Here is a 25,786-nt window from a genome sequence, read left to right as displayed (position 1 = left end):
CTCATTCAGTTCTCCACTGGGTGAAGTACTCTTATTGTCTCCATTATACGGATGTGAAAACAGAGGTACCGAGTGATTATTCAGCTTGCCTGACTTGCTAGGTATGTGGAGGTGGAGTGAGGAATTGAACCCCGGCAGCCTGGTTCCAGGACCTGCTTTCTTAAGCCCCAGCAGTTCTGCCTGTAGATATTAGAGCTTCGTTATTCCTGGATATCCATATGCCATAACTTCCTGGAAAGTGTCATCACAATCAAACCTGTTATACAATTTTAAATTAAATTAGTCCTGATTACTTTTTAATGTGGGAAATCTATATAAATGTTGAGGGGTGATGAAAAATGTTGTGGAAAGAGGTTAAGGTGATACAAGAAAGTATTTGAAACCTTTGAATTGATAAATTCCAAGGGAGAATCATAAATGTGATTCCATGTTAAAAAGCAATAATTTTGAAAAGAAATTATACAATATTCTTCCCCACTTGGGCTCTTAGAGCTAAGCTCATGTTCTAGGTTCTCTTGTACCCTCCTTGGCGGAGTAGCTTCTATCTTATGGTCCCTTTATCTTACGGACCACAGCTTCTGTAGAGAAGGAGACAGCTCTTTGAAAGGGCTCCCAGATCAAGCAGATCAGCCCTGGATCTTACAGGGCCTGGGGGTTACAGGGGGACCACTTACACAGTCATAGAAACTGTGATCATCTCCACGTCATCCTTAGAATGACAGAGGTAGAAGGGCCTCTTAAAACTCAGACATTTGTTTAAATTATTAATATTATCATTTGGAATAATAACTTTTTCATAGAATATGTGCTAGGCATTGTAGCAAGTGCTTTCAAGCATTATCTCATTTAATTCTCACAACCTTCCCTCCCCAGTTGACTGAGGGTGGCAGCCAGCTAATTTCCAAGCGCTGTCAGACGTTCCCATTATCCTTGGGGCTCAGATACTCTGGTCACGACTTCAAATCTGAATGTCACTCTCTGTTCCTTACCTGTACATTTCCCCTCCAGAGGTCTCATGCACAAGCTGAAAAAAAGAGGTCGACTTCCCACATAATGATCTATGCTTTCGATTTTTGATTTTCCTGAATCTTTTTAAAAAAATTCCATGGCAGTAAGTCAATGGTGGATTTTCCTTTTGAACATGCACCCAGCTCATCTTTTCACTGTGTGCGATTTGACTGTCACCGGCACACGGGAACTCCTAACTTCGTCTCCGCTCCTAAAGCTGCTCTGCGTCTTTCCAAAGGAGCTTGATTAGAGTGCTGTTTCTTTTTCCTTTTGAAAACACAGCTCTGAAATGCAGCCTTGCTTGACAGAGAACATTGCTTTGCAGCTATTATATGTGTAATCAGCAAGGATACACACACCCGGCTATTTCCTGAAGAACCTGTTGCCAAGCCGGTTCACAGTCACTCCTTTTTTTGGCATTCCCTTGTCTATTTGGAGTCTTACCACTGTTCAGAGAATGTTTCATCCGTCAAGTACTTTCCGTTTGAAAATGATGCATAAATGGCCTGTTTTCCTGTTTTAGCCTGAACGCAAAATGGAGTCCAAGCTGAAAGCAGACTTTCTCTCAGTCAGAATCATTCACCCCATAGCATATGCTTAAGGTCACCACAGCACCGCACCATCGGAATGCAGCCTGTTAGGACCATGTGCTTCTGTCCCTGTCTGCAACAGAAATCTGTTTGAATCAATAAAATAAGGTGTCGTTCCAGTCATTTAATATATACTCTACAGCATGAGGACACGTTTTCCCTTTGTTGTGCCTCAAGAGTGAGTGTTTTAGTCACCGTGAGTCTCTGAGTGTACAGCCATTCTCAAGGCTAAATCTATATGAATTGAATAATTATTATTTTCCATGTCTCTTGCTTTTTATTTTCAATTCCCTCTTAATTCTTTCTAATAGTCAGGTAGTTAATGCAGTTTGGGGGAGCTAAGGATATCTAAGGATAAATGTGAGCTTGTGTCTTGTTATATTCAGGGGAATAAATAGCGAAATGGTAAAATTGTCTACAAACTACAAGAAATGTATAAATAATCTAAGAAACTAGCAATTTTTCCTACATGCAGCTACCCAATGGCCTCCTTCTAAGGCAGGTTCTTGATTCATGAAAAGACCTATAATCAGTTCTCAGTTCGCTTTTTACTAGTTAAGGATACATCTAAAATATAATAAAGAGATATCCAGAAGACAAACCTGTAAGCACAAACAACCGTCCTCTCTCCTCTGCGTGCCCTGTCAGCTTCATCAAGGTCAAAGCTGGCTAGGTCTTGAGTGCGCAGGGAGATGACATTTTGGTGAAAAGTCCTTCAATGCATGCTGGATTGTAGCTCCCTTAACACTGTCCTTTCAGACTTTGGAATATCTCTCTGATATTGGATTGCTTACAGTGCAAACAGAGAGAAAGATTCTAATCATACAAAATAAAGATTTCCATTTGTGAGCTCATCTATTGGATCTGTCATCTTTCATCAGTAGAAAAATGGGGGAAATCAAATACTTTGTTTTGTTTTAACCACCCAGAGAAGGAAGAGAGTGGTGTGTGGGAAATCAATATATCTTACTTAGTCCGACAACCCCTCCCTCTGGAGTGTGTAAATGATCAGGGGCAGGCAAATTACTTTTCCATCATATTTGGCGCAAAACTACCCTGGTGAGTGAAGGGAAAGGGAATCGTTTGATAAGATTTGGAAAATGCCATCTGTTTTTCGTAGCATTTCTGGATGAATTTATCAGGCATCCTGTAATTTACACTTTCCGTTGAAAACTATAATTGAATACCCTGCATGGACATGAAGCGTTTGGGTATTAGAAGCTATGCGAGGACTGTGCCATTGAAGGAGGCTATGTTTACAGTCAAGGGTAGAATCTGAAATGTTTAATAATTTCCTCCCTGGAAAAAAATGGCTCTCTCTGCCTACATAGAGTGCTTCCTTGCTCTGTGAACTTGGAACATAGAGCTAAAGAGCTCTATGGTCTTGGAACTTGGAACTTGGTACTTGGAACTTGGCGTTTAGACACTTCCAGTTGTAGGATTCTATGACTCTCAGTTCCTCTTCTTATTCTTACAAGTTCAATTTGTCTACTATGTATATGGTGCTTACTAGATGCCAAGCACTATGCAAGGGGTGAGGGATATACAAATAACTAAGACATCTTGTCCTGAGAAAAATAAACCAGGATATCCAGGACGAAGAACAAATACAGGTAAACACTGTTAATAGCTCCCAGTGACTGGGGACTTAACTATTGTAAGCTTTGGATACATTGATTTATTTAATCCTCCTCTCTATGAGATAGATTCTACCCTTATGTCCATTTTACAAATGAGGAAACTGACCTGCTGGCTCTCGAAGGAGCCAGGATTTGAGCCTGGGTGCACTGGCTCCAGAGTCCCTGTTCAGGAGCACTATGCTGTGATACAACATAGTACACATGTAACCACTGGTGCCATGGAGCATAGAGAAGGGAACTCTGGCCTAGCCCATGGTAGGTTTGGGGAAATGGGACTCAAGGTATAGTCCCTGGCTGTCCTTCTGTCTTTTCAAGGGGGGCCATCTTGAACAGAGATTTAAAGGATGAGTAAGTGGTTGCTGGTTGAAGGAAGAGATCCGAGGAGCCTACCAAGGAGAGCACAGCTCAGCAAAGGTCCTGAGTTGAGAATTGATACTTGGGGCTGAGGGAAGGGTAGTTGAGAGGTGGAAGCGGGGCATCTATTCCTGGGACCTGAGCGAGGAAACTCAATCCTGGCCAATTAGGGTGGTGATAGAGATGTTTATCGTGGAGTATCTGAGAGGAGACCTCATGGAGGAACATGTCGCCCTGCCTTTCTGTAGTCCAAGTCCTTCATGCCTAGCGCATTCAGGTATATTCATATTTTGACTGGAGAGTAAAGCTGTTCAGAGCTCTGGGTTCTTAAGTACACAGCAGGAAGGGGCAGGACATGAAGTTAAGGGTATGGGCAGGAGTGCCATCACGAGGATTCTGTATTTATGATCAGCAACTTGAAATTTCCCCTATTATTGATGGTTTTAGAAAAATTAATGCGGCAGCTGTATGGAGCTAGGATTTGTGAGGGACGCAACTCTAAATTTCACATTTATGACATTGGCTATCTTCTTGAGTGACATATGGATATTTGATGCTTTTGACTCTTTGAATGAACAGTGACAGAGATGGACAGATTGTTTTCATCAACATTTACAAAGTTTCTCTCTGCCAAGCCATTGGACCAAAATATTCAGTAGAATAAAGTGGATCACTTGGGAGTTTCCTTACTCTGATTTCATCTTTCTGCCCTTAGAGAGAAATGGTTCTGGCACCAGAATGTGAAGCAGAAATAAGAGAGAGAGGCAAAGGGGCTCTGAAATCCATATAGTAAATAACCGTCTGTTAAGAATTTATCTGACAAATATTTATAGAGGGGCTAGGCATGCTAGGTTCATTTGGACATGCAACACTAATAAGTGTTTGTCCTCATAAGTGTGTACATTTAATAGTTGACTGTAATTAATAGGTCAGCCTAAATATGAAAAAATCAAATTCCAGTAACTTTCTTTTAATAAGCATCCTGTTACCCATCATGTTAACTATCCTATCTTTCAATAGAATTTGGAGTCTGTCTAGGTAATCTTAGGCCTGTTTGCCGTATGACCTTCCAGGAATGCTAATTACATTAGCGTGCTTTGGTGGGAAGGAAAGAAGGAAGAAGTTTGAGGTGCGATATCTGGTTCAAGTTCAGGTTCAAGAAAAAGTTCTGGTTCAAATCAGGTGCTTTTCTATAAAAAGAGACATTAAACTGGGTGATCTTTTTAATCCTTTTTGAATATGAACATGCTAAGAGTATAATACTTCATTTTTTTCCCTACATCCTCTCCTACCTGCTACATATTTGTGCTTTCAGGTCATTCTGGCTGAAACCAGCAACAAACAGCCCCCAACACTTATGACAATTTCCCGTTACACTAACTTGCCCAGGTTTTTCAGTTGAGTTCTACTTCGAGTAGGCACTGTGTTAGTTCTTTCTTTCTCACAAATACACTAGTTAAATTGCTTGATCATAACAGATTCAGACAAGACTTAAAAAGCAGATACTATTCCCTAAATAATACCCATCAACTTCTCGACTAATGTTTTGCTTAATTGTTTACAATGAAACCAGGGTACTAGTCCACTGTTGTGATGATAAGAGCAGTGTATTTCCTAATGTTAGAAACAAGTCAAAAATCCATTGTTCTTACTTCCTTTGCAGAGTTTAGGTGACCTCATCTAAATTAGTAAAACACTTAGCTTGAAAGTTTGCCGTGGTAATTTTGATAGAAAATAGAAACAAAATGATTGTCAAAGACCTTGATTTATTCTTCATCGTTGCTTATTTCTATGTATTTTAGATGTAATTAAATAAAATTTTGCACCATTTATTGTGCATTTTTTAGTTCAAAAGTAATGTACATTAAAAATTTTTTAAATATGTAAAATAGAAAGGAGTTCAAAAACAGAAAGAGATTCTCCTGTAAGTTTACATTTTAAAGATTGCCACTGTTAGTGTGAGGAAGAGCTTTTCCTACATATGTGTATCTTTATATAAACTTACATACATATATATATTTATAAACTTTTATAATGAAATAACTCTCTTACTTCAACTCTGAAGTGCTTTACCAGGTACCAAAAGGTTATGTACCAAAGATTATGTACATACTTTGTCCTGATGGGACTTCTGTAAAATGGTATAGGTACTTAAGCATTTCTTTCCCACCTTAAGTTACACATTTTCTTTATTCCCTCTAAAGTAAAAATCATCCTAGGAAAAATGATACATTTAAGATAAGGATTATCACATATTTGAGCTATTAAATTTGTGCCACTCGTAGAGCTAAGTTAAAATCATTGTTGAGAAATATTATTTCTATTGTTTTAAGATAAACAGCTTAGTATGTAGCTATTTTGTCATTAGCATGGAGCGTAGGGAAGAGACTGACATTTATGAAACGTGTACAGTATACCAGGCTTTGTGATGGGGAATTTAAATCTGCCATTTTACTTAATCCTTGCAATAATAAGGAGAATTAAGTATTATCCATTTAACAGCTAAGGGAACTAAGATTCAGAGATTTTCAGTAGTTTGCCCATGGTCACACTGCTAAAAAGTTATAAAGTTACAATTTGAACCCAAGTTTGTCTGATTCCAAAGTCTATGATTGTTTTAAAGAAATAAATAAATAAAGGAATAGCTTTGTTTTCCTAACTACCAAAGTAATGTTTACTTACAGTTTAAAATATTTAGAGAATAAAGACATATATAACATAGAAGGATAAAGACATCCATAATTCCATCCCTATAATAACTACTGGTAATTGTCAGGCATATATTTTGTCAACTTGTGTCCTATACATATGTATTTTTATTGCTTTCACTCATGTTCTCTTCTTTTCTTCCTTCCTTCTTTCTTTTCTTTCTTTTTTTTTTTTGGTGGAATCATGAGATGTACACGGTTTATAACTTGTATTTTTTTCCACTTGGCTGTTTACTTGCATGACTAGCAAACTCCTTTTTTATATGACTATAAACTAAAGTAGCATTATTTATGATAGTTAACCAATTCCTCATAAATGCATATTTGGGTCATTATAAAACAGTTTCAATATACATTTTATATATTTATCTTTTTGCATGTATGCAAGTATTTTTGTAAGATAAATTACAAAAGCTAAAAATTCCTGAAACTAAGAGTATGCATACATTAAATTATAAAAAAAATATTGCAACAATGCCTTCCAAAAACGTTTTACCAGTTTTCACTCCCATGGCATCATGTAAGAGTGCCCCTGTGCCGCTGCCCCGGCCATCATCCATAACCTCTAACCAAAGGAGGAGATTATTCATCCCTCTCATTTTACTAATCAGAACACCAAGCCTGGATTGGTGATAAAGGTTTGCTCATCATTATACGTGTAGTAAGAACTGGGTTCAAGCCCAGCTGAGATTATACTATTAAGTACATAAAACATAATAATAATGATAGTCAGCACTTCAGACTGCTAAGCACTGTTCTAAATGCCTTTAAAATCATTTAATCCTCACAACAACCCTACAAATTGGGTGCAATTACTATGCCAAACTAAGGCACAGAGAGGCTAAGTGACTTTTCCTCAAATCAACATGGTTAGAATTGGGCAGTATGGCCCAAGAGTCAATGCTCTTAACCTGCATGCTGTATTTCTATTTTATACTTATTTTATACAAAGTAAGTTGTTTCCAAGAGTTAGTCCAACCAAGTTGCCTAGCAGATCCATTAAGAAGTTATAAGAAATCCATATGTGCCATCAAACGTACAGGAAGAGCGAGAGCAAGGATTTTTAGTTAAAAAGAACCCAAAGTGTGTGTGTGTGTGTGTGTGTGTGTGTGTTTGGAAGAGATTGTGGCTTTGTGCAAGCAGAGAGGAATGTGCCCTCAGTTCTGACCAATCACCTGTAGCTGGAGTGTCTTGGAAGTGAGAGCAGAGACCACAACCCCAGCTCTTTGCGAGCTTACTTGAGCCATAAATCTAGCAGGTAGGGAAGGCTTTGAATTGAGTAGGAGACTGGTGTATCAAGTGGACTGGAAGAATCTTCACAACTGAAAGTGACTGAAAAATGAAGTATCAATTAGAGTATTTCTTATGAGTCACTAAAAAAACCCAAGTAGTAAGTTACAGGGAAAATCTGTTCCAAGTTTATACCTCAGTGACCTGAGACTCTCCACTCAAATTGCTTGCACATCTCAATGTTTGTTTTCCAGGTATAGCCACCTATGGGCATACAAGGATCTCACTCCTTCAAAGCTCTCTTAGGGTGAATGGGCCCCTAAGAGCTTAGATAGACATTATCTGTCTGCCTTCTGTAGGGGGCATCATGCTTGCCCCCTTATGTTAAGCAAAATGCACATCCTTCTGAACCCCACCTCCATCTACCCTCTTCATCTCCATAGCTAGGCTCACATTGCCGGGATCCTCTTCCTCTGCCTGAACATCCCTGGGAATCTCAGTGGTTCCCTCTACTGCTCTGCCACCTCAGGACCATCTTTCTCTGACACTGCATGGTGCCCTGGCATGTCCACAGTCCTGATGCTCTGCAAACCTCAGCCAGGAAATGACCCACCAGGCTTCATTTGCCGTTTACACAGAACCTGGTGACAGAGGAAGTGCATGCCTCGCTCTACTCACTTTCTGCAAATTCTGTTCTTTAAAACTCTCCCCTTTCCTCTTCTTTTGTTCCTCCCCTTTTCCTCTTCTCTCCTCCTCTCCTAAAAGTAGGCTTAATATGAGCTTAGGTTGAAGAGGAAGATTTTAGTGAAACTAATTCACATTTTCTTCTCCAAGCAATCATGCCACAAGGCTTTGGAAACCTATGGTAACTTGGTTTGAGCAGTGGGTCTTTCTTTTAAATGAAATCAAAGAATATAAATAGTCCATGTGTTATTTAGATTGAATTGAAGCTGCAGTAGTTGAGAGTGAACATAGAGAAGAACCCCTAAACCAGCTACAAAGGCTTTCTCTTGTTCCCCAGGCAGCCCCTGATATAGGTCTGTGGGACCCTAGAGCTCTTAGGAACACAGTTTGAAAACCACTCTTCTAGAAACAAGAAACTATTCAAAGTTTATTAGCAAGGGAATAAGTTGGTAAAAGTAACAAATGTTTTCTTGTGATCCTAGGCAAAGTGAGAAACCAACACAATTGGATTGGGATCAGAAAACATATTTGAACTTAGTTTAATTATGCAGAAATAGATGATCTCCTTTCTCCTCCAGTAAAGTTCTGAATCTTTTTAACAACTAACAGATATATGCAAAGATGACGTGCAAAGGGTGATTTTCAATATATAACATACAGTTTCTGATATATGTATATGTATGTGTATAATTACTTCATGCATATGTTTGAAATGTTTCTGTTTCAAGGACCAGCTGCCATAAATTGAGGAAATAGAAACAGACAAGTTAAACAATCGTTCCGAGCTGGCACACTGGCTCAAGAAAACGTAGTATTCATCAATATGGCAGTTTGGATTCCTTTCCAAGTTTATGGCTTCATATTCCAGTCTCACTCTGTTTCTTTTTTCACTTTAAAATTCTACAACACTCTGAAAGAACCATAGCAAATTTCAACCTTTCAGCTTTAGAGAATGGAAAAAATGAAAGGAAATATATATCTAAAACTTATTTAAGATGTGTCAAACACTCAAACAATTCATCATATGAGAAATAACCATAAATCACACATCATCATTGAGAGCAAAGATAAAGGATTATTCTATACCAAACCATTCAGCCAATATTTTGGTCAGGAAAGGTGTTCTTATAGGAATTCGCTGGATGAAAGAAGGGTTTTCAAGAGAAAGCCAAGGTTTTGCAGCTTAAGCCCTTCTACGGTGGTTAGCTCCAAGGATCTGAAAACTGTAGAATTCTCTGAGGGCGTTTATTGTTAAGTGCTGCGTTTATCCAGGACGAGCAATACCCGTATGCATCCATTAATTTCATCTGCAAAGAGATGCTTTTGTGGGAATTATCTGAAGTGCACATTTGTACTACTTTGTCTTCAGTAACTTCCAACCACGAATTTGTAAGGGAGCAAGCTACCTTGGCCAGGTATTAGCTTTTTGTTTATCTTTACCTTTCTTTCTTTTTAAAAGAGCCAAATTATTTTAATTCTTTGGCCTGATTTAAGTTGTTTTCCTCCACCTCTTTGATCAAACCCAAAATAGAGCCATTTTTCAGATTTTACTATTTTTTTCACTTTTAAGTTGTCTAGGGTATTATTTTATAGACTGGTCCTTATTATATTTATGAGTATACAGTGGATTGCCGGAAATTTAATGTAATAAGTGATTGTTTTATGGCTATGAACCTGAATGTGATTAATGCATAATTTGGTCTAGAAAAATTTCCACTAACATGGCTTAATAAATATTTCCATATATAATGTCTATTTTTTATATACTGGGATTTTTGAAAAACCATACATTGGGTCCTTTCCCTCCTCTTCCTCATCTATGTCATTTAAAGTTAGGTTTTCAAAGCCAGTTATCATAATCAGGTGCTGGATAGAGTTCAAAGAAGGCAATTGTTTATGCCCCAGTCTTGAGTGGATGGTGCAGGGACTCAAGGAGGTGATAGATGAAGTCTCTGAAGGTCTCCAGTGTTTCCGCCAGGACTGGAATCAAGAGAAAAGACACATGGGCAATTACTGAGCCCAGGCTGTACCAGGAGCTTCTTATCCTTCTTTCATTCCATATTCCCAGTGACACATGAGATAAGCGTGAATACCCCAATTCAGAGATCCTCAGACTTGGGTAATTTTGCCCCCCGGGGACGTTGAGCAATGTTTGAAAACATTTTTGGTTGTCACAAATGCAAGTGTGCTATTGGTATCTAGAAGGGATGCTGCTTAGATTATTGTCCTCAAAATGTTAATAGTGCCAGGCTGAGAAACCCTGTCCAGTTTTACAGATTAGGAACCTGAGGCTGTAAAGGGACCACAGCTTGTGAATGTCGGAGTTAGAATCAAACTCAGGCCTGACTCATAAGTTGATGCTCTTTGTCACTAAAAGCCACTCCTCCTCAGGTAGTAAAAAATAAAATCAGAAGATATAGATCAACATCCTATTATAGACAGTTATGAATACTAGGAGACTGTATCTTATAGGGAATATAGAGCCATTGAAGATTTATATGCAGAAATATTAAATAAAAAGCAAATACTTCTAGAAAATCAAAGCTCCACTAAGAGGACTTAAGGAAAATACACCAGCACACATAAATTCCTATTTCCAATCAATTTATTAGTCATGAAATTTCATTCCTAATGCTCTTCTGTTTACATAGACACATATTCTCCTGCTTGACAACCTAAAGTTGCTGAAATGTATTGAGTAGCAAACTTTGGCCCAAATCAAATCGGACATTTTATTTTACGTGTTATTTCTGAACCTTTTCATTTTTAGTTTACAAATATCAAGAAATGTCCTCTGGCCATCCTTCTTGCTTCATTTTCTTCTTATCTCTTATCAAAGAAATCTAATGTTGCCAGGTTACCATTGAGGAATTCTGATGGAGCCTTGCATATAATATTGAAGGATCCTAATGTTAATGATATTATTTCCTTTTTTGGGATGTTAGGTTTATGTTAACTTTCTGATGAGTTCATTCAAATTTAGGTCCTTGGAGCCTATCTTCGAAAACTGTTTATGCCAACCTCCGTTGTCTTCTCACGTTTGTTCATCAGCATATTAACTTCCTTTAACCTGGCTTATTAGTTTCCTATTTCCATAGTCATTATCAACAAATGAAAGCATTCTTTGACCAGTTAAATACTTAAGGATAGTGTGGTTCTTACCATTGGATTCCTCTTGGAAAATTACTGGACTCTGGGCCTAAATGACTCATAGGATATTAGAGCTGACAGGAGCCTTAAAAATTGTCTAGTCCAGTCTCCTATTTGTAGTTAGAGAAGATAAGGTCCAATAAAGTTGAGTGACTTGGCCAAGATCAAAGGGGCCACAGTCTTTATCTGCTGATTCTCATTTCCAGGCTCTCTGCACTACACATTTTGACAAAGTTCCTTTCAGGAACAGAGCTCATTAGAATGTGGTTTAAGATAATATTTGTTATGTGGTAATGAATTCCACTCCGTAAAATGCATGGTAGATTCCAGAGTGGCGTGTTTCTGCTCATTGTGTGTTCTTTAACGCTGCTTATTTCTGTGGCTTAACTGGCCTTGCGAAGATAACACCTGGTTTCTTAGGCCTGGAAGTGACAACAGTGGTACCAATACCTAGCCATTGCTCGACACTTGAACAGGGAATGCCATTGCTGTTACGGCCTTCTTAGTAATCAGGCATGGGCACCTGCACTGGTTCCCATGGTTAGCTGCCTCACAGGCCACATATGCAAGAATTTTACCAGAGTGACTGACTTTTGCTTTGTCCATATTTTTATTGTTTTTTAGAAGAGCAACAACTGTCACCAAAACTAGAAGGTAGAAAGAAAATCCTTGTGTTTTCCTGACAAACAAAGCCTTTGCTTTGCTCGTCTACCTGCAGACGTGAAGGTGAGAGGCATCTTTGTGTACAGGGTGTTAGGGCACAGGTTAGTGACAGTCCCATGGACACCCAGAAAAAGCACATCTGTACAGACTCATTGGGAAAATGCAGAACACTTGGTGATTCTCAGAGCCCTTGATCGTGGAGGGCTGGATGGGAGTATGTCTCATTCACCCCACGTTCCAACGTCTGGTTTTAAGACCAAGCAGAGGTGGAAGCACGGGCTTCTCTAGAACATAGCAACAGGCTATGAATGAAAGAGAAAGAGCTGGTCACTGTTAACCAGGAGTGTGGTCCTGTTAATCTGGCCAGCCCTGCTGGTGTTCTCAAGTGGTGGATTGTTGACCACAGAAAAGCAGCTGCCCTCTGCAAGAATTGCCCTCTGCACGTTGTTGGGGTCCTACTTCTGGAGACTGTGGCACATGCTCAGCCTGCCATATCACTATATTACAACTCCCTTTGTATAAAGAGCCAGGTCGCATTCACCTTCTACAAACACAAATTGATAACATGTGAGCAGCCGGACTTCATTTAATTACTAATTAAACAATGTTTATGGAGCATCTACTATGGGCCAGGCATAGTTGTTGGCATAATATCTTGTGACAACCTAAACTTATGGATAGAGTTAACACTGACTTTCTTTGGGAATGGAAAGAAGAGAATGGAGAGAGAATGTTTATAGAACATCTACAAAACCCAGGAACTTTATGTATATGGTGGCACTGAGTCCACACAAGACTCCTGTTAGGTAGTCATTATTGTTCCCACTTTACAAATTAAGAAATTGACTCAAATATCTTATATTGCATGCCCGGGTCTCGCAGCTGAGTGGAAAGCCAGGAGAGGAGTTGGGTATTGCTCTTTTCTGTGCTTTAAATGGCTTCAATGCAGGAGAATGCTGAAATGGGCCACCCTGCCACAGTGAACAGGAATGTGCCTCTAAAGCAGCCGGATGGGATGGAAATGGGTATTGGGTAATGGGAAGGTGAGCAACACTGAGTTATAGCAGAAGGTAGGGAGTGCTCACCTGCAGCAGAAAGGAAGCGCAGCTCTGTCAGAGTCCAGCTGGTGAGAAGCCTGGTGCTTGTTAACCTGGTAGAGAGAGAGTCTGCCCCCATACTCTCTGCTCTATGCCACATCCAAAATGTGAAGTTGACGTGACTGCTCATTGCCATCTAAGAAAGACCCTGGGGGACTCAAGCGTTTTCTTGTGCGTGCGTATCAGTGTGTGTTAGGAGCATGATCTTGTGTGTGGGCATGTGTCCACTCTGCACAGAGGTTTCTAGGTTGACCATAATCCCCACATGTTATACACAGCAAAAAGTTCAAACGGTGACCTGTTCTACTAACATTTCCCAGCGGCACTGCCAGGAAGCAGATTGTCCACTCTAAATTAGATCTCTTCGTATCTGCTCTCTTGTTCTGGTGCCAATAAGTAGTAAAAATCCAAGATTGCAAAGCCAGAAAGAGAAGCCGTAAAAAGACCGAGAGAATCCCTAATAATTAAGGATTTCCAGTATTAATCTTTTCCATTTGGAGCATGCGCTTTCCAGTCATCATTTTATTTTTAAAAGCCCGTTTTTATTTAAGAAGAAAGAGTGTCAATGTCTTTTCTTTTACCAGAGAGCACAGAATTCTCTTCACATAAATCAAGGTAGAGACTTGATGGGTATCAGGCTAGTTTGATCCACGTGGACTAGATTTTTTTTTTAACTTTTTATTGAGATTATGATAGTTTACAACCTTGTGAAATTTCAGTTGTACATTATTGTTTGTCAGTCGTGTTGTAGGTGCACCACTTCACCTTTTGTGCCACCTCCCACCCCCCCTTTCCCCTGGTAACCACTAATCTGTTCTCTTTGTCTACATGTTTGAATTCCACATATGAGTGCAGTCATACAGAGATTGTGTCTCTCTATCTGGCTTATTTCACTTAACATAATATCCTCAAGGTCCATCCATGTTGTTGTGAATGGGATGATTTTATCCTTTTTTATGGCTGAGTAGTATTCCACTGTATATCTACACCATATCTTCTTTATCCAATCATCAGTTGATGGGCACTTAGGTTGCTGCCACATCTTAGTTATTCTAAATAATGCTGCAATGAACATAGGGGTGCATGGGACTTTTGGAATTGCTGATTTCAAGTTCTTTGGATAGATACCCAGTGGTGGGATGGCTGGGTCATACGGTATTTCTATTTTTAATTTTTTTGAGAAATCTCCATACTGTTTTCCAAAGCGGCTGTACCAGTTTGCATTCCCACCAGCAGTGTATGAGGGTTCCTTTTTCTCCGCAACCTCTCCAACATTTGTTACTTTTTGTTTTGGTTATTTCTGCCATTCTAACAGGTGTAAGGTGACATCTTAGTGTAGTTTTGATTTGCATTTCCCTGATGATCAGTGATGATGAACATCTTTTCATGTGCCTATTGGCCATCTGTATATCTTCTTTGGAGAAATGTCTGTTCATGCACGTGGACTAGATTTTTTAAATATGTACATGGGAACCTTGGAGAATGGTGAATGTGACCTCACTTTGATGACAAAATTCTCCTTACTGTTCACCACCTATCTGTATTGTTCTTACTCTCTCTGGAAGCCCCATCCTTGATCTTCCAAGGCTAGAGTTAGGGAGGGTGTCCCATCACTGCTGTTCTAGTGTCTAGAATGAGGAGTGGGTGTTGAGGACAAAGTGCTGAGAATGGATGAAAACACAGAATTCTCCTTCACATCTCCCAGAGGGGAGGAGCAAATCTCGGCAGAAATAATTTAGTACAAGTGTCAGAGAGCAAGTGGAGAAACTTAATGGGAGAAGCCAGAAAAGTAATGCATATTTCTGTTTAAGCAGAAACGTAGCCAAGACACATGGTTTAGGTTTCAGTAGAACCCAATTAGTAGACTGGGCAGAATCAGTAGATTTTGATTTCTATCAAAATCAGGCTTAAGAAGATATTATATTATCTAAGACTTTTTTCCACTATCAGAAATAGAAATCCAACTTAAACTAGCCTTAAGGTAAAATGGAATCTACTGGCTGGTGCAACTAAAAAGTTCTGGTGTTGTCTTGCTTTAAGCTAGCTAAATTCTGGTGTTCTATGAATGGTCTCAGAGAACTGACTCTTCTTCCAAGTCTTAGCTCTGATTTCTGCATTGTTGGTTTTATTTACTGAAGGATTCTCTTTACATGATGGGAAGGATTACCATTCTAAACTTAAATGGTCCCAATAACTCAAAATTTCAGGAGGGGAGAAACCATCTCGGGCTCCAAGCATCCCTTCTAGTCCCCCAAAGTCTCCAGTGGGTGAGCAGGTATCATTTCTCCAGCTTCTGTGGGAGAAGTGGAACTCCCTGACTGACAGCTCCATTTTAATCCCATGAGGGGGGGAAGGGTGAGTCCCAAAGGAAAGGCTCCAAGGAGGGTAAATAGGAATGACAGCATTCCTACAACTACAGGCCTGTGGGAGATCCTGTTCCCAAAGGGGGAGAAATGGCTTAGAAAGCAAATGAGAGCTTACCTGGTTATAGGAAGAGGGCATTCATTGGAATGTAGCTTCTCAGAGAACCAAGGAAGAAAGATTTGAATTGGGATTAGATTTATCAGGGGATGCAGAAGCAAAGATGATTCTGCAACTTAACTCCTACACTGCATAAAGCTGAACTCTCCATCAGCACTTAACAAATCTGTGGGGGAAACTGAGAATTGATGACAGGCCTCTAACTCTCAAACATCTTCTCTCTTAATCCCTCACATCCTCACTCAGCATTTTGCTTACTCTGTTCTTGGTCTCTGAGTCTCTCTCTCTCCCCTTCTCTCCTCCCCCTCTCTCTCCCTCCTTTCCCCTCCTCTCTCTCTTTAAAATAGCTCTTTGGAAACAGTATACAATAGTACCATTTTTGGAGAGGACAGTTACTTTCAATCCACTTTTACTTAGGGCTGTTTTTACCATAATTGTTGCTGAGATGAAATACTGACCTTTCCAAGTTGGGAAAATTAAAAGTGCCTCAAGGGTCAGAGAAAACAATCCCCTAAATACCAGCTTCAGGGAAAATGCCCACATAAAATGACTGATCCCTTCCTGACACCACAATATGTAATTCTCTCATTTTCCCAGAAGAATAGATCTCCTACCCATTCTTATTATCTTCAAAGACGCCAACAATGGGACCCCTCAGCCCAGAAGGCACACAGTGGCCAACCAATTCTTACAAACAAACAATTGTGCAGATTTTGTTTTCCTATGACAAAGTCTACATGACCAAATTTGTTACTGGAGAAAAGGTCACCTTTTCCCAGAAATGGTGCACAAATGGAACAGATGTAGATCTTACATTCGATTGTGCCTAGAATGGCTACAGTTTTGTTCTTTATTTGTCACATGTAGCCACAACAATGAACCATGAAACTGAGTAATTATTAGGTGAGTGAAGTTGGTAAATGGTACTGAGACAACAAGGTCCCCTAACCATATCTAGAATTAGTTAAATTATTGACTTCAATGTCTAATATATAGTTTCCTATCAGAGAAAACCAACAAAACATTTAGAGGTTATAAATTTATATTTATAGATACACTAATAGACTCATATGTGCATATATCCATGCACATAGCAACATGTGATCAGAAATTTCCAGATGTCACTTCAATGAGAAATGGTCCCTATATCTATAACTTTAATTTTATCTGTGACTAATGCCCATCACTTATATGAAATGAGGTAGATTGAGCCAATTTTTGTCCATACCCAACCTGAGGGTTTAGTTAGAAACATTAGAAAGAGGCATTATGGTAGAAAAATAAATTTGGAATGTGTTAAGGCATAAAGATGCCCATATTTTCCACTTTACACATAAATCATGATATTTAAATCTTCCTTAATTTGAAGAGCTTGTAAATTCAGATCTGTACCTTTCAGGATAAAGTTCCAACAGTCACTGTGCACTGAAGCCCCCCTCCCAGACCTGCACTCATTCCCTCCCTCCCCTTCTCAAGCACAGGTGGTGTGAGTTATTAGCATGCAACTCTTGGAACTCTATGTGCTGTTTATCCACTCGGTGACTTTGCTCAGGGCTTCCTCTTTCTGGAAGACCACGCCCGTCCACTCTGTCCTTCTCTTGAATATCCAGTAAGACTGACCTCAAGCACATCTCCTACAGAAAACCTTTCTTGACAGTTTCCCAGTCTAAGGAACATGGTGGCTGGTCTCACGCAGAATATCTATCACAAAGACTGATCACATAGACCAATCACCGCAGTGAATGGTTACTTGCTGTTCAACTCCAAAAGAGCATCTGTGTACCTTCAGCAATTTGGAAGTTGTTTCCCTAAAGTGCCCCTCTGTGGTGAGCAGCACAGTGGCCCCCAAAATGGCCACAGGTCAATTCCTAGAAGCTGTGAATATGTTACAATATGTGGCAAAAGGGACTTTGCAGATAGGATTCAGGTTGTGGAACTTAATGCAGGAAGGTTAACCTGGATAGTCCAGGAAGGCTCGATCTAATCACATGGGTCCTTAAAAGTGGAGGAGGGAGACAGAAGAGATGCAACCACAGAAAAAGGGGCAGGAGAGATCTGAAGCATGAAAGGAACTCAACCCGCTATAGCTGGCTTTAAAAATGGAGGAAGGGGGCCACGAGCCAAGAAATGTGGGATCCTCTAGAATCTGGGAACAGCCCCTGGTGGACAGACAGCAAGGCCGCAGGGACCCACAACCTACAAAACAAAGCTCTACAACTGCAAAGAACTGACTTCTGCCAACAACCTGAAGAAGCAAGGAAACAGATTTCCCTCTAGAACCTCCGCAAGGAATGCAGCCCTAGCGACACCTTGATCTTAGCCTAGTGACATCCATGTTGGACTTCTGACCTACCAAACTATAAGATAATAAACTTGCATTATTTAAGTCCCTAGGTCTGTGGTAATTTGTTACAGCAATAGGAAACTAACACACACTCTCTGGCATGGACTTGGACTGAACAGACCTGTGTCTAGTGCTCAACTTCAGTGCTTATCATGGTGTAATCTTGGGAGAGCTAAGCCGAGGGTCCTCATCTGTAAATGGATATAACCCCACACCTATCTCTTAGGCTTCTGGGTGGATAGCCTGAGAAAACACAGGTAAAGCATGCACCATACAATTGGCCCATGAGAAATTTTCCTTCGACTCCATGGTATGTCCATGCTACTCTGCCTGGAAGGATCTGCCTGCATGATCCCCCTGCATGATCTCACTCCCTCATGTCCCTCAAGTTTCTGTTCAATGGAAGCTTCTCCATGAGGCCTTCTATGGTAACACTATTTAAAATTTCAACTCTTTTCTTCACTCCCATCCCCATCACCTTCTTGTGCTCTGTCATGCTTTATTTTTTCCTCATAGCATTTATCACTAGAGTGACTATGCATATTAGTTATCTATTGCTGTGTGACAAATTACACCAAAACTTAGTGACATAAAGCAGTATACACTGAGTTGATCTCAAGTGTTCTCTTCACACACACAAATCATAATGAGGTGAGGTGATGGATATGTTAATTAACCTAATTGTGGCAATCATTTCACACTGTATACAGATATCAAAACATCTTGTTGTACACCTTAAATATATGCAAGTTTTGTTTGTCAAGTATACCTCAGTAAAGCTGGGGAAAAAAACAGTACACGTTTATTCTCTCACTGACTCTGTGGGTCAGGAGTCCAGGCACGGGTTAGCTGGGTTCTCAAGCTTCAGGGTCTCTCAGGAGGCCACCATCAAAGTGTCAGCTAGGGATGTGGTCAGCTAAAAGCTTATCTGGAGATATGGCCACTTCCCACCTCGTTCAGGTGTTTGTTGGCCAGAGTCTGTCCCTTGTGGGTTGTTGGACTGAGGGACTTGGTTCCTCACTGGCTGTTGGCTGGAGGCTGATTGAGGTCCATGCTACATGGGCTTCTCATCAAAGCAAGCAAGCCTAGAAGGCAAGAGAGGGTGATGAGACAGAAGTCACATACTTTTATAACCAAATCTTGTAAGTGACGTCACTTGCCTATATTCTGTTTCTTAGAAGTCTATCACTAGGTCCAGCCCATTCTTAAGGGAAGGCCTTTTCACAAGGGTGTGAACACCAGGAAGTAGGCTCCTCAGAAGCCATGCCTTGGCTTCACATTAGAATCACCTGGGGAGCTTTTTAAAATATTCATGCTTTCTAGTTTCTAGTGGGGATCCTGGTTCTGCTTTCAGTTCTTGGGGCAGGCGTAGCCCAAGTTCCAGTCAGCCAAGAGGCATCAAGAATACCTAAGGCATTTTGGAAAAAGAGGAGGAGGATAGGAATACCAGTGGTTTGAAAGAATATATTAAAAAGTAGGAACATTTCACCTTGTCTAAAATTTAAGACAGGGAGAGAATTCAGCCTGGTCTCCCTTCAGTTTCTCTTGCCTCTCTCGCACTCTTAGTTGGCTGCATGGCTTTGTGGTTTGATATGGACAGAAGGCAGTGTAGTGGAATTTAAGGACCACCAGAAGAAAGGGTTCAAGGTTCTCTGCAGGAAATGAGTACATCAGAGAATTCCTTGAGGACTTAGAGATGTGGAAACTAGATCATGATCTGAAAATGAATTAACAAGTGATTTGAAGATCATTTCCAGGCTCTCTGAGTTGAGGATTAAAATCTGAGCCAAAACTGGCCCATGCAGCTGCTGAATCTTCCATTTTTAGAGGGACTTGCCAGGGAGCATAGAGAGAGATTTGCGAGGAAAGGGACCATCAGTGGGCATCAGAGTTGAGTTTATCGTGTGTTTTCTATATTTATATGTATAGGGATTTTATTAACAGAAATAGTGGCATCTACGTAAACAACTTCCATTATAGTTATTGTATGGTGACTTCAGTACCCCATAATCCTTAAGAAAGCCTACTCCCTGGACCTTTTGTGCTGACTTTTATTCATAAACATGTGGTTGACCTTGAAGGCAGGGTATTCTATGAGTTGTCTGCCAGGACAATTGAAAGATGTGCATGGTCCTTTCGGGCTCATGTTCTCCTTCTGGTCAGGCACCTTAGGGAGCTTGTGGACCTGTGATCTCACCTGCATCTGTGGAATCAAGCTACACTCACATGGAGCTGAAACCAAGCACCTTTTTAGAATCAGTCCTGATAGTCTGTCAAGGCTAGAAGATCATGCAAGAAACTATGTGAAGAGACATGAAGCAGGATGAACCTTTCAAGATGAACAGGGACAGGTGTGGAAGAGGGATATTTTTTCAGAGAGTTAACTAGTTCTAAGGGGAATGCTTCTCTTTTGCAGAAATATCAAAAAACAGCAATTTCTTTAGCAGCTAGGTCAGCAGACCAGCAGGAGTTAAACTACAAATTATTATAAAGGGAAAAATCAGCACCACAGATGGGCTCAGTGATGCAGAAAAAAATAGCAGACTAGAAATTAATGTTATTACTAATTTCCTCTGTTTGGCTTGTTAATTTCCCTTATTGCAGGATCTGTCTTAAGCTACCTGCTAAGAGATGGCTCCAAATAATATTTTGAAACTATTTCACTATTCAGTGTTACTTATCTTGCCAACTGTATAGATCTCAACAGCAAGGAATTAGAATGGCAAAGATAGATTGTGTGCATTTGCTAATTGCATCTCTTTAATCTCTATGGAATTTAAATATGATTAAATGAACCCTTCACAGAAATTAACAAGCAACATCAAGGAAATTAATATCTCTGTTACTATTCACATTCGTCTAACTTTTCTTTGAATATTATATTATAAAGTCAACAGAGATGCTGCAAAGTCCCTATGCAAAATTCTCCCATTCAAATCCTTATGTGGGTTTTATTGTCTTTTCATAATTAAAATATAATCATGGAATAAGAAGGGGAACTTTTAGATACTTGGCAAAATATCTACATGCTACTAAAGAGAAACTGCTATAAATGTGAACAGTTGCAGGTGTGACATGAATCCAGTGACAGCTGTTTTCAGTGGGAATGGGACACCAAGAGCTGGGGGTCTGACTTCGCTTTGGGACTAACTAGCTGCATGCTCAGAGATAAGCCAATTGACCTTTCTGAATTTGGAAAAAAGGTATTTGAAATATGCAGTTATCTAAGAAGTTTAATTGATCTCCAGAGAAGCAAATTCACAGAGATACTAAATATTTGAAATCTCTACTGCTTCACATGAAAGTGTACCAAATGAACTTAGGTTTAGCACGTCCCCTCAGACTTTCATTCACCAATTCACAAAATACTTATTAACTGTCTCCTACGGATAGGGTTCTGCGATCCACACTAATAAATTATTTTGCTTCTGACAAACCATTATGCGTCACATAATGAAACACGTTTTCCTAAAATGTGTTACCTAAGTTTGATTTTGTATTTATTGATTTTCAAGAATTATTTATTTTAAGGAAACTGAAGTAGAAGCTCCCATTTATCAAAAGTAAGTGGCCATTTAGACTACAAATGTACCTGACTATGAAGCAGAAAGTTTCAAAAACTGACACAGGATAATAGTTTCTTATTTTAAGAAGTAAAGTAAGTTTCTTACTTTGAGGTTCGTGTGCAAAAGCTGGTGGGGTTTCTCCGTTTCAAGTATTATCTATTGCATATTCTCTAGAGGATCAGACTCTGTAGATGTGTGATCAGACATGAATAATTTTTCAAGATCCTTGGTGGTTTTATATGTAGCCAAGGTCGAGAACTCTTGCCCTGAGTTCTTATGCCCAAATGAACTTGCTGTCAGCTAACTGGCTACTCAGACGAAAGTGAGTAGAGACACGGATGCCTGCTAATCCACCAATGATGGGTGATGATTTCATTGTTTCCTCTCTCAATAATTATTTACGTTTGTTATGGAAACTATGCAACCAACCAAGTCCTTTCTTCACTAATTGTAATTTCAAGTAGTTCATTTTCTTAGATCCTTTTACCTCCTTGCAGAGGTCACACGTGAGGAAATATTTTGATGCAAAATGTGCCAGCCAAGCAACAGGAACCTCAATGTTCAGAGTGGCCAGAAGAAAACTTTAAGGACAGTAACCAGTTTCTCAGAGTTGGGAAGGAGAAAGGAATCATCTGGCCTGATCTCCTTATTTTCTAAATCTAAACCTTTCCTAAAAGATGCCTGGAGAGCCTCTGCATACACTGTGCCATAAACAGGAGGGCAAGCACCCAAGGTGAGCTCACACCATCGTGTGCCCCATGGAGGGTAAAAAGATCTTTATTGACTGAGTAGAAAATGACCTGTGTCACCCATTAAATGTCATGAGTCTTTCACTTGAGCAGTCTTCTACAGGGGAAATCAGCTTTGCTGGGCTAAATTTTTAATTAAGATCACAAAAGAGTTAATTCCCAGTATAAATTGCCCCAGTGTAAAAAAGGACAATCTAGAAAACCAATTTCCTTCATGAGTGCAACATGTGGTCTACTTACTGGCCTATGTCACTTAAACTTGTCAGAATATAGTAGAAAGTGTTCATCGATTTTCAGCTTGATTTTGGAACTCAACTGGAGGGTGTCTTTACACACGTGACTGCATTATAGGGGACAAGATGGAAAATAAATCAGGAGATCTGGGGTTAGTAATGAGATAATAATACAGATAGGAGTACTGAAGTGTTTGCAAGTAGCCATAGGATGGCCAGAGTCCATGAGATGCCAAATACCAGGACAGCCCATCTTCTTGACTTTGTCTTTTAAATCCATGTGAATTACTCATGGTTCTTAGTTTCAAGGAATACAAATCTACCTACTAATTTAAGCAGAAATAACTCATTAAAAGAATGATAAGTAGATCACTAACTCTCTGGGAGAATCTGAAATCGAGGCCTAGGAGCTCCTCGCCAAGGGTGGTGAACAACAGTCATGGCAAGATACTGGTCTGGTGAAGGATCGTGCCCATGGACACCTCCTAGGCTGCTTCTAGAATCACTGCTACTATTACCTCTGGAGGTGGAGGATGCTACTGTCGCTGTCTCCACCATTTATTGGAAGTGACTCTGTGCACTCCTCTTATCTAACTTCCATTCCAGTTCTGGGTATATCTGATGTTCAACCCGAGGCCATGGGCTGGCCCTAGTGAATTCAGTGCCTGTAGCTAGAGGGGAGTGTAACTCAGAACGAGGTGAATTTCTCAACACAGGAAAAGGTGCAGATGCACGACAGTCCTAATGAACAACTGTCCTCTCCAGCAGTGTTGCTCTAGGTGCGGAGAGCAGACAGGTGCCCATCTGTGAACTGTACAACCAGATGGCAAAGAGAAAGGTACAGAAATCAGGAGGAAGCTTCAAAAGTATTTTATACAGCAGTTTCGGCTTAGGTCATTTATATCTTTATCCTGTTTTTATTTCATTTTTCTGTTAACTCATTTTTATTAATTTTGCAAAAGTATTGGTCCACAATGGATTGGAAACCAAAAAACTCAGGAGTTTTGAGAAGCAAGACTCCTTACCACATAAATAACTTGATTGTAATATGTGCTGAGTAAAATAAATTCCAAAACATGTAGGCCAAGGAAAGTTTATACTTTCATTTAATAATAAAAAATAATATATTGAGTACTTATCGTATACTTCTGCCTATCTCTGTTGTATGTTCGTTTAAGCCTCACTACCCTATGAGGCTGGTACTGTTTCTATTCCCATTCTGTAGGTGAGAAACTTAATCCACAGAGAGATTAAGTAACATTCCTGAGCAGTCTGTTTCCATAAATTTCAATCTTGCCCACCATACCACACTACCTTCTTGTATGGAAGGCCCTACATGAGGGCAACCAGGAGATAACTTAATAGTATTATTTACTGGCAAAAATTATCTTTAAAGCACAGATTCTTTGGCCAGATTCACTATTTTTCTGAGTAAGCTAAATACTATTTTTAAAAAACAATGGCTTGCAAGATAGATGATTTTATTGTTTTGCTGGATTTGTTGTTGTTGTTGTTGTTTCCAAATTTGAGCAAGTTCCTTTTTTAAATCCTTTTACTTTTCTGCAGAGATCTTGTAACTCTCTCTGTCAAATTACAAGTAACTCTTTGCTGAGACTCAAATTTCAGAGATGTCTTCTGGCCACTTCATAGCAAAAGTGGAGCTATGGAGCATAAGATCCCACAAGACACCAACAGGAAGTGCTCGCTCCAGGTCATCTAGTGCCTGTTGTCTCAATGACCTATCAGAGATGAGGATCCCAACACCTGGAGGGTCAGGGCCAAGAGTTAGACAAGGCGATCTTGGGGCACCCAGTCCAGGCTGGAATCAGAATGCAGAGCTTTCTCCGTGCATCTAAACTGTCTAAGGTGTAGTCATTTTGTGTGTGTGTGTGTGTGTGTGAGAGGAAGATTGGCCCTGAGCTAACTAACATCTGTTGCCAGTCCTCCCCCATTTTTGATGTGGGATGCCACCACAGCACAGCTCGATGAGCAGTGTGCAGGTCCGCACCCAGGATCTGAACCCATAAACCCCAGGTCACCAAAGTGGAGCACATGAACTTAACCACTATGCAACCAGGCAGGCCCCTAAAGTGTAGTCATTTGAGGCAGGAAATGTCTGCTCTCAGTGACCAGGAATCAAACTAGCTCCCCAATTCTTCATAAACAGTCAAGATTTCTATAAAGCCCACATTCAGACCTGGCAGAAGTCACTAGACAGAACCAGAAATACATCATTCCTCCAAGGAAGGGAATGTTAGCCGTGAATCCTGTGAAGTCAAATGGCCAAACACAGTCTCTTCTCAGTCTATTCCCCTTTAGAAGAAAATCTTACTGTATGGGCACAAAACTGGTTCCTTCTCCTTGATCAAACCCCTAAAGCTAAGCTGAGGTGAAATTATTGAGTTTGCAGAGCAGAAATAACATGAGTGTGGGAGCAGCAGGCAAGGCAGTTCTTCTGAAACCTAATACAGCACCAATATCAGAAATTCATGTTGAAAAATGATATAGCATATTATTATTAAAATACATATTATACACTAAATGTATTTTGATATGTTGGTCTGGTCATCTTTAAAAATTAATGAAGTAAGGCTTAGCCTGCTCTCTCTTAGTCGCAGACACATTATCATGAATTATCTCATCTTTCAAGATGGTGGCCAACTCTCAATCGTCGAAAAATTCTTCAGTGTAATTTAAGCCATCCTTTTCACATTTAGCATTCATATTTAGGGTGTACTCCTCAAGCATTTGAGATAAGATAGGAAATATGAGGATATTTTTAATCTACATTTTCAGTGTTGGCATAATTGCTGTCTTGGTATAGATCCTGACTGAGAGCACTGTGACAGGGCAGGGACTTCAGAAGCATGCACATTTCCAAGCACTTTTCCCTTGACAGGGCAGTTTTAAGGTTTGTTTTGTTCTTGTTTAATTTTCTTTGGTTTTTCCCAGAAGAGAATATACTCACCAATTTGCCATACACTTATTGAAAATAGATCATGAGATACTCAATGGTTTCTAAACCCATATATAGAAAAGCCATTATTCACCAAACAAAGTTTCCCACACATTGGTTTTTCACCACAACAAGCTGTTTGCATAACGATTTTTAGTTTTGTAAGAAATGGGTTTTATAACCCCAAATTAGGCGCTGTGAACTCACCACTTTACAGGTGGTGAGACAGGCATCCTTTTTGTTGGAAAGATTTTGGCAGCAAGTGCAAGCTGTGGTCTTGGATATATTCCCTTAAGTCCTTGATCAATGTTGGCCAAATTGCCATTTCTGTTG

At 39.9% G+C, this 25,786-nt stretch overlaps 1 protein-coding gene and 1 long non-coding RNA gene across 2 annotated transcripts in view; one reads left to right on the top strand and one right to left on the bottom strand.

The window, feature by feature from the left end:
* Positions 1 to 8,134, bottom strand: part of LOC138919860 (uncharacterized) — a 40,019-nt gene extending 31,885 nt beyond the window's left edge. Inside the window, exon 1 of the long non-coding RNA XR_011430411.1 lies at positions 990 to 8,134. This is a non-coding gene — a long non-coding RNA (uncharacterized lncRNA). The remainder of the gene's footprint in view (positions 1 to 989) is intronic.
* FBXL7 (F-box and leucine rich repeat protein 7) overlaps positions 1 to 25,786 on the top strand; it is a 382,032-nt gene that overhangs the window by 312,658 nt on the left and 43,588 nt on the right. The window lies entirely within an intron of this gene.

The sequence above is a fragment of the Equus caballus genome, chromosome 21, assembly GCF_041296265.1.
Source record: "Equus caballus isolate H_3958 breed thoroughbred chromosome 21, TB-T2T, whole genome shotgun sequence".
Lineage (NCBI taxonomy): Eukaryota > Metazoa > Chordata > Mammalia > Perissodactyla > Equidae > Equus > Equus caballus.
The sequence above is the reverse complement of the archived record's forward strand: the minus strand, read 5'-3'. Positions and strand labels throughout refer to the sequence as shown.